Source organism: Amborella trichopoda, chromosome 8, assembly GCF_054954075.1.
Source record: "Amborella trichopoda isolate Santa Cruz 75 chromosome 8, AtrichopodaSantaCruz75HAP2 v2.0, whole genome shotgun sequence".
Lineage (NCBI taxonomy): Eukaryota > Viridiplantae > Streptophyta > Magnoliopsida > Amborellales > Amborellaceae > Amborella > Amborella trichopoda.
This window is the reverse complement of record NC_142343.1, coordinates 18,925,951-18,941,399: the sequence shown is the minus strand read 5'-3', so window position 1 is coordinate 18,941,399 and position 15,449 is coordinate 18,925,951. Positions and strand designations below refer to the sequence as shown.

The window sequence follows — 15,449 nt, the reverse complement described above, 5'->3', positions numbered from 1 at the left end:
AGGGGTCTACGCTCATACTACCTCAAGATGGGTAGGTTTTACACTATCGCAGTGAGGCTTCACCGAAATAGTCCCCAAGCACAGAGACTGCAACATTACATCTCGAGAAAGACTTCAAGGGCCCACAACACCTTTGTCTAGCACCAGAAAAAGCCCAAATTTGGACATGTTCTAGATCACGACAGTCCCATAATTTTGACCTACGGCATGCATCGTGGTGCGACCTAGAGTAAACTTCTTCTAGAAAGAAGGTGGCCTCAAAACCTAAAAAATTAGGGTTTTAAGAAGGAGACATCTCGAACCTCGTGAAGCATAGCTTGAGATCTACGCATCAGATCCTCATGAAAATGAGTTCAATGCAACCACCTCACGAAGAGCTCTAAAATGATATAACTATTGTACCTGATCCAAGGTCCGATAAGCATAAATCTCAAGGTTATAAGAAAAGCAAATCCGCTCAGTCATTGGAATCCATTTTTTCGATGACCTCCCAAATTAGGAAGTGCCACAAATGAAGACTAAAACATACCAAACTTGGTGCAAAACAATTGTGACAGTCCCGTATTTTATCTACAAACAAGATAAAGACTTAGAGTATCACAGGTCGGATGACATTAGCGATCAAAGTCATAAATCTTGCCGGACTTCCACCCCGTCGAAAAAGGCTACTTCAACACGACTAAAGAGCATCACAATGGTCATAATCGAATAAGCATATAGGAAATAACGACAAACCAATCATCGCTACAACGTTCCAAAAAAGCTTCCAAGATCTAACAATGATGTGAGGACCCTTAGGCATGGATGGTTTTACCATTTGCATAAAAGGTTTTAGGGGCATTTTGGTCATTGTACCTAATTTCGAGATTTTATTCTATTTTATTTAATTATAATTATGCTTGGTTTTTTAGCATTCACCCCTATTCGGTGAGTTCTCGATATAAGTAATCTTAAGTTATTTGTAAAAGGGCAGATTATTCATCACTAAATCAGAGGCATAACGCTTGTTTTACTCATCTTTTTCTCCTAAACCCTTAATCTCGTCGAGAGGAGAGAGAAAACTTTCAGAGAGAAAATACCCCTGAGTGCGCAGTCCTGATCCTTCCTAGAGAGAACATCTCTGAGGGAGCGAACCCATTCGCTTTCTCTTCTAAGTTGGGTCACATCTCGAGCCCCTTTCTCCCTTCTCCTATATGCGCGTGCGTTTTGCTCTACACAAGAACCCACGTCCGCAACAGACACGCGGTCCTGAGAGAACCCACGAGGCCCAACTCTTGCGTTCTCTCACACCCTCTCACCAGCCAACCAGCCACTCTGAGGGAACCACCACAGGGAGGGATAATCGAGCCCCATCGCGGTCATAGGCAAGAGAGAGAGAGAGAAGAGATACTTGGAAAGCCTGGAGAGAGTCCTTGTCAAAACCGCACTGGCAGACTGCTAGAGGGCTTCGCAATTGTTGTAAGAGGGTGAGCTGCCCAGGTGTGTCCCACGAACCCCAAACGGCAAGGTGAGCGTCCTGATGCACCCCAGCCATGAAAATTTCTCTCATTGTTGGTGCCTATCCAAGCCCAAGAGAGCCCGCGCATGCGTACCCATAGGTGCCCAACACGCATGAATCCCCGTGGTTGTTTGAGAGAGGGTTTTCTCCCCCACGCACGCACTTTCCGCTCGTGTGAGGACCGAAGCAAAAACAAGGCCCCGACCAACTGGTGAAACCATTGGGGACACATCACCCTGTCGTTGGCTTGGACTATTTTAAGGTAACAACTTCCCTCTTTTCTCTCTCTAAAATTGCAATGAGATCCCATTATCCCGCTTTTGTCTAGATTGGGGATTCTACATCCCCATATCTATGACTTCACCGGTGCCGAGAAGATCAACTGATCCTGCCTCCACCATGTTCTACTTGAGCGGTCTGGCTGGCCCTGCTATCCTAGTCCAGTCTAGGAAAACTCGGGGGATGGGCACTCAGGCCCCTTGCCCCTCCTCCTCCATCATCAATGGGAAACTCCTTGGTGCCAACTGCATGGGTGACACTAGAGTCGTCCCCTTCCAGAAGCACTCTGTCACTTGCGAGTACCCTGCCAGTTACAACCTTCAACATGGTCCGCACATGACTACTCCCTTTCGCTTGATGGGTGATGTCAGGGTCCTAGTTACCCTCATAGCAGGTAGGCGAAAACCCTCTCTGGAACAACCTTGAAAATCCGACGTACGATGCATGCTCAGGGCCTCGTACTAGCGAATAGGAGGCCGATAGTGAGAGAGATTTTTATGACTGGAGTGCGAACACCCTTGTGCCTCTTTGGGGGTTCGGCGACAAGCCCAGGCGGATGGCCCTCTTAGAGCAATTACGTAGCCGTCTGGCTGTTTGTTAGCGCGGATTGGATGGGAGCCCTCTTCAAGCTTATAAGCTCTCTCCTCTCACTCTTTTTTTTACTTTTGGAATGGGATCCGAATATCCTTTCTCCTTAGTCCCCCATTATGAAGGGGACCTGCTGACCACTAAAAGGGATGTGGAGAACCCTAAGAGACGAAACCATAGGTTCGCTGGCGTCCGTGGGTTCGCGGATGGATGTGGGCTGTCGCGGGGACGGGGGTCATACACGCGAAGGCAAGAGAGAGGGAAGAGACGACTTGGCTTAAGCGATGTGGGGGAGGGGAACCATGTGACCATGGTGTCCGCAGGACCGCGCACTCAGGGGTATCCCCTTGTTCTCAAAAATTTCTCTCTCTCCCTCTCCTCTCCATCGGGGGCTCATGAAGAAAGACAAACCAACAAACAAAATCTAGCCTTGATTCTTCCAAGCCTTTAGGGGTAAGATTATGGAGTCTCTCCAAAAAGAAGGTCTAAAGGCCTCTCCTTACAAGTGAGTTAAGCTTGCTTATATAAAGGATGCACCAAACAGGGGTGAACGCTCAAATTTCAATCTTAATTACAATTAAAAAAATTAAAAAATTAGGTCTAAATGATCAAAATCCGTTATGATCTTTTGCTCGAATGATGAGACCGTCCCTGCCTGCAGGTTGCTCTGCCATGGAAAGACCTTGGAAGCTGGTTCTACAACTTGTGGCAACTGTTCGGCTGTTTTAGCAACATATCTTCGTTCTTTTCTCGATTGTGAGCATTTGGATGCCCTCCAATCATGTTGTGGTGGCCTTTTTCCTCAGGGTGAAAGTCCAGCCATTTTTGTGAACTTCGTTTGCCAATGCATCTTCTAGCTACGTTGTTTTGGCTTCTGGCTCTGCTTGCAAGTCAGAAAGGAGGCTACTGCAATCGTTTTGCACCAAGTTTGGGTTGAATTGGTGTTGATTTGTGCATTTGCCTAATTTTGAAGGTTGTCGGAGAAAGGGATATTGGCAACTTGTTGGATTTTCTTCTTTGGCGACCTGAGGACATGCATTCATCAAACCATGGATTGAATGCAAGAGTTGTATCAGAATGTAGCTCTTTGTGAGGGGATTCTGCAGAACTCCTCCGCGCGTTAAGCCATGGCTTGGATGTTGAGCTATGCTTTACTGAATCTGGAGCTTGCTGAACCCTGTTTTTTCCTTGGTTGCTCCGGTCACTTTCCTCTTCAGAGCAATAGGTGTTCTCGGTCACGCCACAGTGTGTCCCATTGGTCAAAATGATGGGACTGACATGATCTGTAACATATCAACATTTGAGCTCTGTCTGGTGTCGGAGGAAGGTGTCATGGGTTAGTAAAGTTTTTGCTGGAGAGCATCGTGGCAGTCCCCATTTCGGGGATTGGTTTGGTAAAGCCGCACCACGCTATGGTAAAACCCATTATGAGCATAGGTCCGATTGAGCCCAAATTTGGTTCTCAGGGATTTTTTTGACGTTCAGAGCGCAATGGCAGTGGTCTGGTCCCCTGTTGCAGCCAGTGGCATAGGGCTACAGTGAAAGGTCTTCCTTTGGTGCGAAGGAATTGTACCCAGGTCACCAGGTTGGAGGTTTTATTTTTGACACAATCCTAGTCTTCGGGTGTTTCCTGAACTCACGAGACCAGACTGTCATCGGCTCTCTCCATATTCTCATGGGCTCATGGAAGTACGTCAAAAATGATGTACAACAACTTGCGCCGTCAGATGTTGCACTTCAAGAGAAGCGAGAAGTGCAACATTCAGAAAAATTTAACGTCATAGCTCATTTGACGAACCCTTATCAAGACATGTGTATTGTCTTTCGATCAATATTTTTTCTCTTGATCACCGACAGTGCAATCCTCGAGTGGTAGATCTTACTGATCTTTTCCCTTGATCGGGGGACAACCAAAGTGGCTTCTAATGGTAAGGTACTTTATTGAGGGGCTTCCTCGTGTCCCGCCAGAATCCCTCTTTTTTTAAGAGATCATGCTGATATTCTGCCATCAGTGGGCTTACGACTTCTCAATGCAAACTCCTAATTTTCCAGCTAGTGAGGGCCCTTCTTGTGAGCTTTATCCTATTCTAGCCAGGGAGGTCCTGACATTCCAATTGGCGGGGGCCCATCTTGCTAGCTTTCTCGGTGCATCCCGATTGTTTAGGCATGATAAGAGGATGGCCTTCTAGACAGTCGCATTTTAGGGGACTGCACCCTGGATGCTTGAAGGTTGGTGGAGGAAGAAAAGGTAGGAAAGGTACCTTATTGGCTTACATCCTACTGGCTTGGTCGGGGGTTTCACGGTGTGTCTCGAATTGCTCAGGCTTGATAGGAGGTTGGCCTCTTAGGCAGTCTCATTTTAGGGAACTTCATTGTAAGGACCGTAATTCGATTTCACTAGACCACTCACGGTAGTAGAGAGAGAGTAAGGGTCAAGAAAGATGGAGTCGCACGACCGGCCCTAAGGGCAATGGTTAACGTTGTTTGGGTGTTTGGGCCCAGTGTCGTCCTTGTAACATGGAAGCTATCGCCGTGTGTAAGAATGAAGAAAAGGGTAACACTACGTGCGAACGAGGGGTATCGCCGTCAGCGTAAGAGGAGTATCGCCACGTGCGAAAGGCGTAAGGATATTAATGCCATGCGTGAAATAAGGTATCGTCGACGGGAGCATCACCACGAGCTTATTGCCGCTTGAAGAGGAGAGAGGCTATCGTCGCGTATGTTAAGCATTGATTGATAGCCGACTGGGTAAGCGTCACGTCACTTTTGTCAGAGATGTGCCGCTCGGCTGATGCTCGCTACAGTTTTCTTCCACAGCTACCATGACGTCAGCCACTGTGGGCTTCACCAACTCCCCCGATCCCTCACCTACACCCGCGCATTTAAATAGAGGCCCCTACCTAGCATCATGCGTGTGCCTGCACCATAGCCGTGGGACTGCTATCACCATGAGGAGGCCTTTGGGATGAAGATGACTACGTGAAGCTGCTGTGGGGAGCACCAAGGGAGGCGGGCGAACTGCGTGAAGGGAGTGGGGAGCGCCATGAGCCAGTAAGTGGGTTTAATATTATGTTCTTTAGCTAAATTGGAACTTAACGTAAGATCTGTTGCTCAGAGTTTTTCACTAGCTAAATGGCACTCGTTTGGGCCAAAATTAGCTTCAAGAAAATGATATAATATTTAAAGTTTGTTTCTTGCTCCGTAATATATTATCATGAAAATTATGAGATATGATCCCTTATGTGAGATATGTCATTGCCAAAGTTGCTATAAATTTCCAGCAATTGTGAACCTATTTGGGCCGCATTTTTTGAAAAAGTGAATGATGCCTAAATGCCTCGAATTTGCCACCGATGTAAAGTTTTGTGAATGAACGTAAAGTTGCATGTTTTGAGATTCTTAAAATTCCCTATAAATGTTGAGTTATGTTCGATAATGCATAGACATGTCATTACTCATCACTATTGCTCATTTGAGGCTGCACCTTGATCTTATGAATAAAGTTTGATTTTCACGATAAGTTAAGCATCTAACTTCTTGCGTAGTTATTAAGATGTATTGATCAAGTAATAAGTGTTAATGCTACATGATAATTTCCATGTATAAGCCATGGGACTATGTGAATGATGCCACTCAACAAAGTGTTAGGTGAAGAGTAAATGATGCAATATTGATATGATTGATTCGTGACGAAAGTTTCATGACAATTAGCAAAATTCCATTGATGATGCTCATGTATGAATGTGTTGTTATCAATCATGAAATAAATGCCCAGTGATGATTGCCATGTTGTTATGATACTATTATGATAAGAATGTGATGTATATGCCATGAGGCAAATGAATTGACTGGTATGGATGGAATGGAATGAGGCATTTATGATGACCACTATGCATTAGGACCCGAGGCCATTGGTAATGGGTATTGTATTGTTTTATTATTAATAATTCTAACCACTATGCATTGGGACCCGAGCCCATTGGTAGTGGATACTGTACTGCTATTCTAATTAATACGCATTGGGACTCGAGCCCTTTGGGGACTAAATGATGAGAACACTAGCCACTACGCAGTGGGACCCGATCCTATTAGTAGTGGAGCTAGGTTCACCTAGATGGTGATGCTGGCGTATTCCCTAGCCTGCACAATGACAGGAACAGGTTAGGGGAGAAAAGAGGGTTGTTTCCCATGATTCATGATATGAGATGCTAGATCTGATTTAATTCCTTGCAATGTGACGGCCTGTCGAACCCCCAATGCGCGTTGAGGACCGTGTGTGTGAGTTGAGGGTACTATGAAGTGAATTGCCCCACTTGTCATCACCCTTCGTCCTATGGGATGGTAGAAGTCCTAAGTAATGGGATTAGCTTGGCCCCTTGAATAGGGCTTCTACTAACAGGAGTAGGTGAGTTAGGGAGTGAGTATGAGATGCATATATTGGAACTGTGATTTCCTTTGTATTGCCTGCCTGGTGTTGCTTATGTTGGATGCACTATTATATTAGATATCTTGATATATTGACTGCATTGATTTGACAACCAGTATGCTAGACTACTACACTATGATAAATGATGATTAATGACACTATTCTTTGCATCTGAGTATGCTTAATATCCATGCATAATACTAGATCCGCTTACTGAGGTTCAATGCTCATTCCACTCTATTTTTCTCCCTGTAGATTGAAAGCAACAGGTTGCAAGTTGGAGGTGTGGACCACCGCTGAAGACTGAAGCGACTAATTTTCGAAGAAGCTAGAAAATCTTGTAGGTTTTGGGCCCATAGCCCCGCTTAGATTGCTCTTAGAGATTTTGTATCTATGGGCCTTGAAGCCCTGAACTCTTTTGTACCACTTTTGGGAAGTAATATAATGTAACATCTTTTTGATGTATGGTTTGGCCAAGTTTTAAGTTCTAAACTTATATAAGCCTTTACTTTCCTTAGTTTGCTCAATTTTCAAAAAAGGGGCATTGAATCTACTCTTACCTGAGAGGCAAACACAACAATGGGATCACGAACCCGTGCTCTGTCACCCTCTATCTGGGTAAGGTTGGATGGTCGAGGGCAGGGTCGTGACAATTATGGTATTAGAGCAACCAAGATAGGGTCTTTGGCCTAGGGAGTTTAGGAGAGTCTTTAGAATGGTTTTGGGGTAGTCATGTGACTGGATGCTCCTGTGGTTAGGTTGAAGATGCCAAGAGCTCGTACCCACAATGCGAGTTCCAGCAATGAAAACACCGAGGCAAGCAGTGAATTCTATAGGACTCTGGAGTCCATGACCCACAGATGATGAAAGAGTCGATACCAGTTCAGTCCATCCATACCTCGGAGCAGGGTGATAGTAACTTGATTGAGAGGTTTAGAAGGCTAGTGCCCTCAACCTTTCTGGGGCATGGAGGAGTAGAGAAGGCCGAAAGATGGAAGAGGCAGATAGAGAAGATTTTAGAAGTGTTGCACTGCTCGGATGAGCAGAAGGTTAAACTTAAAAAATTCATGCTAGAAGGAGAAGCTGAACACTGGTGGAATTTGGTAAAGCAAACCTGGAGAGAGTTAGGAACCGAACCCAATTGGAAGAAATTTCTGGCAACCTTTGATGAAAAATACTTTTAAGATTCAGTCAGGGAGAGGCAAGAAGTAGAATTTATTGAGCTCTAGTAAGGGCACATGACTTTGGAGAAATATGCCGCCAGGTTCTAAGAGCTCTCTAAGTACGCACCCCATATTGTAAACACCGAGGCGCGGAAGGCGGTTTAGTTTGAAAGGTGCCTACGGCCGGACATAAGGGGTAGAGTGATGTCGGCCAACTTAAAGTCAGACACACCGATTGTAGACTTCACCCTGAAGATTGAAAGAGACTGTGAGGACCACCGATTGAGGAAGGAAGGAAGAATGAAGGCTGCATCATCGGGGAGGCTCGGGAAGACACCCCCGAAAGTTCCAAGAAGAGAAGCGAGAAGGAGGACATATCAGCTAAACTCGAGAACCCTGAAGAATTCCCCGGGTGACACGAGCAATGATCAATGCCCGATTTGTACTCACAATGGGAAGGACAACCACACTACCGATGATTGTTACCGAAAGAAGAATGTGTGCTTAAGATGCAACAAGTTGGGTCACTGGGCTAGGGACTGTTTGTTGGAAGGTATTTTTCATCAAAATGGGGCCCCCGCTCAATAAAGGCCTAGCAAGTAGTGGAAATTCAGATAGTCTCGAAACAGCCCAAAACTGGCCAAGATATTCATGAGGTCTCTCAATAGTTTCCTGCCAATTTTTGTCGCATTTTGACAGGACTAAGGCAGTGCATACAGAGAAACAGTTCCGATAGAATTGGCCTCTAGCACCTTGAAACGGACCCCTATAACTAGAGCTACATTTTTAGCATCTCAAATTGCTGTGGGACAATCACTATTAGATCTAGCATGGTTGAAACTCCCCCAAGGGTCAAGTTTCACCTCAAACAGACATTTCAGGAAGAAGTTATGAGCAAAAGAGTGAAACAAGAGAAGCTGCACGCTATTCTCGTGCGGCCACTCTGCAACACTACACCATTGAAGGGACAGTCACGACTAGTGAATTTTGATGCTCATATCTCACTTGTCTTAAGTCGGATCGTGTTAAAATTTGGTGAGCATGTTCGTCTAGTCAAGACGAGCGATTCGATATGTAGCACACCCTGTGACAATATCCGAGCGCGAAGAAAAGCTAGAGAGAAGTTGCTGATCCGTGAAGAAAAGTGCAGGAAATTTAGCAGCGTCGTGCCTCGTTCGAGTGACAAAATCTTATCGCTCGCGAGCCGGATCGACGCGAGACCAATTCCATCTTTGACCTAAACCTCGTACATGATTAATAGTCAGATTCTGCACACGAAGCCGACGAGCAGACTGTAAATTCTGGTGCTGGAATCCTTGATTCCAGCAAAAATTTCAAACTCGCAAAATTTTCAGTCGGCAACGGAATCGAGCTGCGTTTGATGGCCCGTGATCGTAGTGGCATGCTCAGTGTAATTCAATGAAGAAAATACAGAAAAACGCCAAGGAAAGAACACACTATTGATCCATAATTTCAAGATCTACTCAAATTTCAAGTCACATGATCGTGCTCCAAAAACACTTTCTACGGCTCGAAGTAGGTATCAAATCGATCGCCATACCGAGCCCTATAAGTAAACGATCATCTTATGATCAACCAGGCACTCGAACGACCCCAGATCAGCTATGCAAGATCATGCAAGTCCTAGGGCAACATAGGGACTGTCCAAATCTTTCATTTGGTACCCAAATTTATTTTAGTTAAATTTAATCTTAATTTTCAACAATTTAGGTTACTTTTGATCATCCACCCATGTTTGGGGCATACTTCTATATATACGTACCATCATTGTCAGAGAGAGTTTTTACTTAATACAAGTTTCTCTTTCTTACCATTGTGGCGTCACGTTTGAGAGAGAGAGAGGTAAGAGAAACGTTTGACCGGTACCCTTAGGGTTGAGGTAAATCTTCTCTCTCTTCCTTTTTTTTTCTTCTTCTCTCTCTCTTCTCCCCACTCTTCTCCCTCTTCTTCGTCTGAGTTCCTTGCACGACAGTGGTTGTGCCGTGCATGCCTCTCCCTCGGCTCCATAGGTTGTGCATGGCGATGGCAGCGTCATGCACAAGTCCCCCTCCCCTTCTATGCGTCTATCTCTTTCTTCCAGTGAAGTCTGTAGATGGCTCAGCTTATCACCACCCACAGGCACATATGTGACATCTCGACAAAGACCCTAGACGACGAAGTTTGTTGCTGCCCTCAGGGGTCTTCCTCTACTACGTGTCTCACTGAGATGGTGATACCTATCGCTGCTCGCTAAGGGCTTTAGCAACAACTATCGCCATCCGCGAGCTTCCATCGTGTGACCAGCACCCATTGTCATTCTCCCTGCATCCCGTGCTTATCATCGTGCGACCTAGGAGAAGTATTCATCATGTGCCTCGTCAGGAGCTGGCGTTGTCCACAAGGGATGTGCCGTCTCCTTGCATTGCCTATGACGATGCCAATTGGCGTCCGGACTTCCCTTTTCTCTTTGCTATGTCGTTCTTTCCTCTCCACCTCTTTCTCCTCTCACTTGACTGAGGGTAGACCTAGCCTATCATTGACATGTTGACCTCAGTTTCGATTAGTATTGCAGCCATGTTGATCCTGAGAACCATGCTCGTCTTGCTACCACTCTGAGTTGGTGATTTCTGATTGTCATACTAGTGTCACCCCCACAACAAGCTCTCTTCTCTTTTCTATCTTTCACCGAACCTTGCACTTCATCGTCTCCTCATGTGAACGTGCATTACCCTAAGTCACGGGTGGGTTCCTTCGACCCACTTATCTTATAAATAAACCATAGAAGTGGTGTGAAGAAAAACAAGAAGATTACAGGTCAAGGGACGCGATTCCGAACCAGCTCGAGCAGCTGAGGGGCGTTCTTCGTGATCTAAGAGGGCGCCCAAGTGAGCCAGCCCGTGTAATCCCGAACGCGCCTAAAATTCCTCTCTCGTTGGTTAGTATACCTGCCTTTACCCTTGAGCAAGGTTCCGAGAGAGTGATCGAAAATTCTGGGTTCCCTAAAAACTCGAGAAATGTGTCGCCAGATCACTTAGATCCAGAGGGCAAGATCGTACCACCTAACCAGCTTGGCGACCGCTTAGTCGGTTCGCTCTTGTTTGATCAATCTCCTTTTTACTTTTTGCGCCTTTTTTTATGGCAGCTAGGTTTTCCTTATCTTTGCACTTGTGGTTGTCCCAGGGAAGCGAGTCTTTCAAGCCTCTTCCCTACTCTCCTTTTGAGTCAGGACTCACGATCTAGCTCCCAGGTTCTTACCTGGATTGGTGCGAGAAGGGACTTAAAAATCCCTGCCTCCCCACTTTCTTGCCCTAGCGGACTCTTTGCCAAGGCCCCTTGCATGGCTAGCACTCCTGTTGTCACCCACCCTGCCATTGGCAAATCTCCTACCAGTCATACTGCTATGGTATGCTGGAAGGCTGCCCTGTCCATCCTTTCGAAAGGCAAGCAAGCTACTGTCGCTCCTAAGGTTCGCCGCAAGGCAACCCCCTGTGCTCCTTGACTACTCCGAGCCTCCGCACCCGAAGGGTTGGTACATAGAGGTGGAGGTCCAGAGGTCTTCACCCCTCGCACTCACTCAAAGGATCCTGGTAAATCCACTCGAGCCACACCTCGAGGCAACCCTCATGTTGCCTTGAGCTTGTATCCAGGGCCAGGCCTTCTCGGGCCAAACCCTACATGCGCTATGCATTCGCTTTCCACAACTCGAGGCAACGCTAGCTCTATGCCACCTTGAGCACATGAGGGTCGACTGTTCCATCTTCCCTCCCGGCACACACAGCTTCACCTAGTGAGAGACAAGCTCCCGTCTCGTCCCTCACAAACACAAGCTCGTGGGTCTCGGCCTCCTCAGGTCGAACCCATTGACTGAACCCGGGTTGACCCCCAAGTCACCCGGACGACTAACCCTAAAGATGCACACGCACTTTGCAGGTCCCTCTCGGATCCAGGCTCAAGCAAAGTCACGAAGTTGCTTCTTCCTTTGCCGCTTCCCCGACCTTAGGCAAGCACTTCGAGCCCTGGTACTCAAAGGTGTTCCCTAAGAGTACCAACTTGAGCAAACCCCAGGTCAATCGAACACCCGGGCCTCACTAAGGAACTCAGGGCAATGACTTGATGTCAGACCGAGGCCTCCAGCCTCCAAGACAAGAACCCAAGCTGCCCTCCATCCTTAGGCCCCACTCCCTGCTCCTGCTCATAGACATGGCCCTCGTCAGTTCAAAGAAAATGAGGCATTCCAAGTCTCATGATCGGTTCAGGAATGAGGTCCACAATTGCCTCAGGATAGAGCAGGAAGGAGGCATGAAAATCCTGACCAGGGAAACCTCCAAGGCAGTCGAGGTCACCACCCCTGATGACGTCCTGCCTTGTAATCCCTTCTTCCCTCTTCAAACAATGTAGCCTGAGCAAGTCCAGGAATACTGTTTGGTGATCAACACCCAGAAGTCACAGTCCTAAGACCATCACGAACTGGTCCTCACAAGATCGGCATACAAAGCTCGAGTCCAGTTGGGGCAAGTTGAGCCCCTATCGACTGACTTGCCACGTGAGGCTCGCGAGCCTCGATAGTCCGCTGCATCACCTGACTCTAGTCTCCCAGAAGAAACGATCAGTGTCATGATGATCAATGATCCGAACGATGCTTAGGAAGAGCAGATGAACAAGTTCGAGGAAATGATGCAAGCCATCCTCGGAAAGATGTAGCTCCTAGAGGCCTCCAGGTCCCCTTCTTCGTCTGATTCCCAGACCAGTGAGGATAGATCTCCTAGGCAGACTCCCCCTTTAGTCTCCTAAGCTAGCACCTCTTCTCGTGGGGTCTTTTAAACTGACATAGAAGTTATGGTGGCCCATAGCCTCAAGAATAAGGTCTCGGGCATGCAGGAGACGCCATTCTACCAAAAGTCGTATCCCTACTACATTGACCTGGTCCTGTTTCCCCTGAACTACCAAAAAGGGAAACTCCCCCTATTCAATGGTACCACGTCGCCTCACCAGCATTCGGCCCACTTCCAAGTAGCCTGCTCGGAGACGGCACCTGACAGATGTCTCCTCCTTCGCCAGTTCGTCGAGACTCTCGATGGACCAGCCTTCCAATGGTATGTTCGACTGTTGCCAAACTCGGTGCACACTTGGCAAGAAATGGAGCATTTGTTCTACCAACACTTTTATGAAGTCCAAAGGAACATGGAAACCATCGAGTTCCTCACCTTGATGCAAGACCTTGGTGAGCGGGTTGACAAGTTCATTACCCGATGGAGAGAGTTGGCGACCTTTCACGCAACCCCCATGACTCGTCCAGACCTACATACGAAACATGCTCCTTGAGATCGCCCTACATGTTGAGGCATCTAATCCACCCTCCATGTCAGAGCTCATCTTTAAGGCAGTTCGTATCGAGTGATTGTTCAAGCACTACGACAGCAATCCTCCGACTCAAACTCTAGCTTCAGTAGTCGGGGCATTCAAAAGGCAATGATTAGCATGGTCGTCACCTTGACTGACACCTAAGGCACGACTCCCCAAACTCTTGACCTCTCTAAAGCACAGACCCCTCTGGCCAGACTCAAGCAATAGTCCTATAATGTGGTCCCGTCTCCTAAAATAGTAAGCGAAATGACTACTGGACCCAGCACCAGAATAAAGTTTACCTCTTTGACATGGAGTGGACCCCTGCACTACTCCAACTGCTGTTAGAACAGAACATGATCTAGCTGCCAGAGGTCACCGCTGCAGAGTAACCGGGCCCGTAGTCGAATGAGAAGTACTGCGCCTATCATAGGAAAGTAGTCCACCCCTCTCATGATTGCTATAAGCTCAACGACACTATTGAGGCCCTTATCAACAAGGGCCACATAAAGCTCGAAGACTTGAAAAAGGCATTCGGGGCAGCTGAGGCATCTCACATAGTCATGATCCAAGAGGACGACGGGGCACACTCTATTCTTCGTGCATTTTTCTCTATAATGCTCGAAGAAGGGATCACCACCCCGAAGCTGATAAGGCAGCCCAAGTTCCTGCCTCTAGGGACCGAGAACCTCTGGTGCGCATACCACCAGATATGAGGTCATGATATCAGCGAGTGCACTGGCTTCCATAAACTCTTGAAAGAAAAGATGCAGTAGTGTCAGGAGGTTCAGGGTGACCTGGCAAGACACCCTCAGGTCCCTCTTCCGCCAGTGCAAGAAGAGCCCCTGATGCAAGCCCAGCAAAATACTGAGCAAGACCCCCTACAGGTCCTCCTTTAGACAATGCTCTAGCATGGTCTTCTCACCCCCAAATCAGCTAGACAGCCTACGCATCTTGCCTAGGGCATGGAAAAAATCTGGTGCGCCTATCACCAAGTGTGGGGTCACGAACTCAAGGACTGCACCGGTTCGAGGCCATAATCATGAAGAAAGTCCAGCAAGGCTACATCGTCTGTGCGATTTTCTCAGGACACGTCCATGCTCTCACTCTCATTCAAGAGGAAGCCCCGTTACAAGCCCCTCATGAGCATGCCCTAGATCTTTTAGAGCCCTCGACCTCTCAGCCTTGGGAAGTTTACCATGGGCGAAGTAGGTTCAAATCCCTGAAACGTGAGGCAGTCTACCAAGCTAGGGCCACTCACCACCTTGATAGGGAGGTCCAAACACCCCCTTAGGAATCCTGAAGGAGACAACGAGCACCTAGGTTCACCCGTCGAAGGAATCATCTTCCTCAGCCACCAATCGAGAAAGAATTCATCAGGCCCCTTCCTCTACTGGCGACCTTGCGAGACTTCATCCTAGGCACAACTTGCCTCATCTTATCATTCAATCTGGTAGACAATCCTGAGTTATCAGTATCTCAGGAGTCGGCCAAAATGGGTGACTAAGTTAAAAGCACCCCACGATGGTCAAAGCGAGGGCATGACCTTGAATACCTCTTGTAAACGTCCAATTCTGGCGACGACATAAAAAGCTGCTCGGAATGTTCTAACTCTTCTTGTCCTTTCACCTCCTCTTTTTTTTTCCACAGGTGCAGCTCGACGTTGCCCAGATTTTGACACTCTAAATAAAGAGTTCGGATTCACCAGCCTCACCATGCTGTAGCAAGAGCACCTCAGAGAAAACCTGGCCCAGGCAGTAGGATTCTCTACTACTGCCGAAGCCCTGACAACATGGGCCAAAACCAAATCACCTTCAAGCTCCTGCTCTCACGAGGCCTATCACATGATCCAAGTACATGAGATGTCAACCAGCTCAAGGTAAGTACTGATTGAGCCAAATCATGAGGTCATGACCCCCCCGCTTGAAGCCGACACTTCTATTGCCTGGGCCAGCCAGAGACCAATCCTCTCTCACATTGTGTCCCTCGTAGAGGCCGAGATGTCAAGATCATGGGTGGCCACATTCGAGATCTAAGAAAACCCTTGTGAGTCCTCGGACGAGGAACTCCAGGAAGTCCCCTTAAGAGTGGGACGAGGGCGGGCAGGCTACAACTGATGAGCTTGAAGAGATTAACTTGGGGGATGAGGCCG

The 15,449-nt window shown here is 47.4% G+C and overlaps 1 long non-coding RNA gene across 2 annotated transcripts in view; it reads left to right on the top strand.

Annotated features, from left to right (window-relative positions):
* Window positions 1-7,254, top strand: part of LOC148780938 (uncharacterized) — a 31,231-nt gene extending 23,977 nt beyond the window's left edge. Inside the window, exons 2-3 of one of the 2 annotated variants that reach the window (XR_016060661.1) lie at window positions 5,170-5,416; window positions 7,047-7,254. This is a non-coding gene — a long non-coding RNA (uncharacterized LOC148780938). Of the gene's footprint in view, window positions 1-828; window positions 5,417-7,046 lie in introns of those variants that run through there. The other variant, XR_016060660.1, reaches the window with a different exon arrangement.
* Window positions 7,255-15,449: the final 8,195 nt, after the last annotated feature.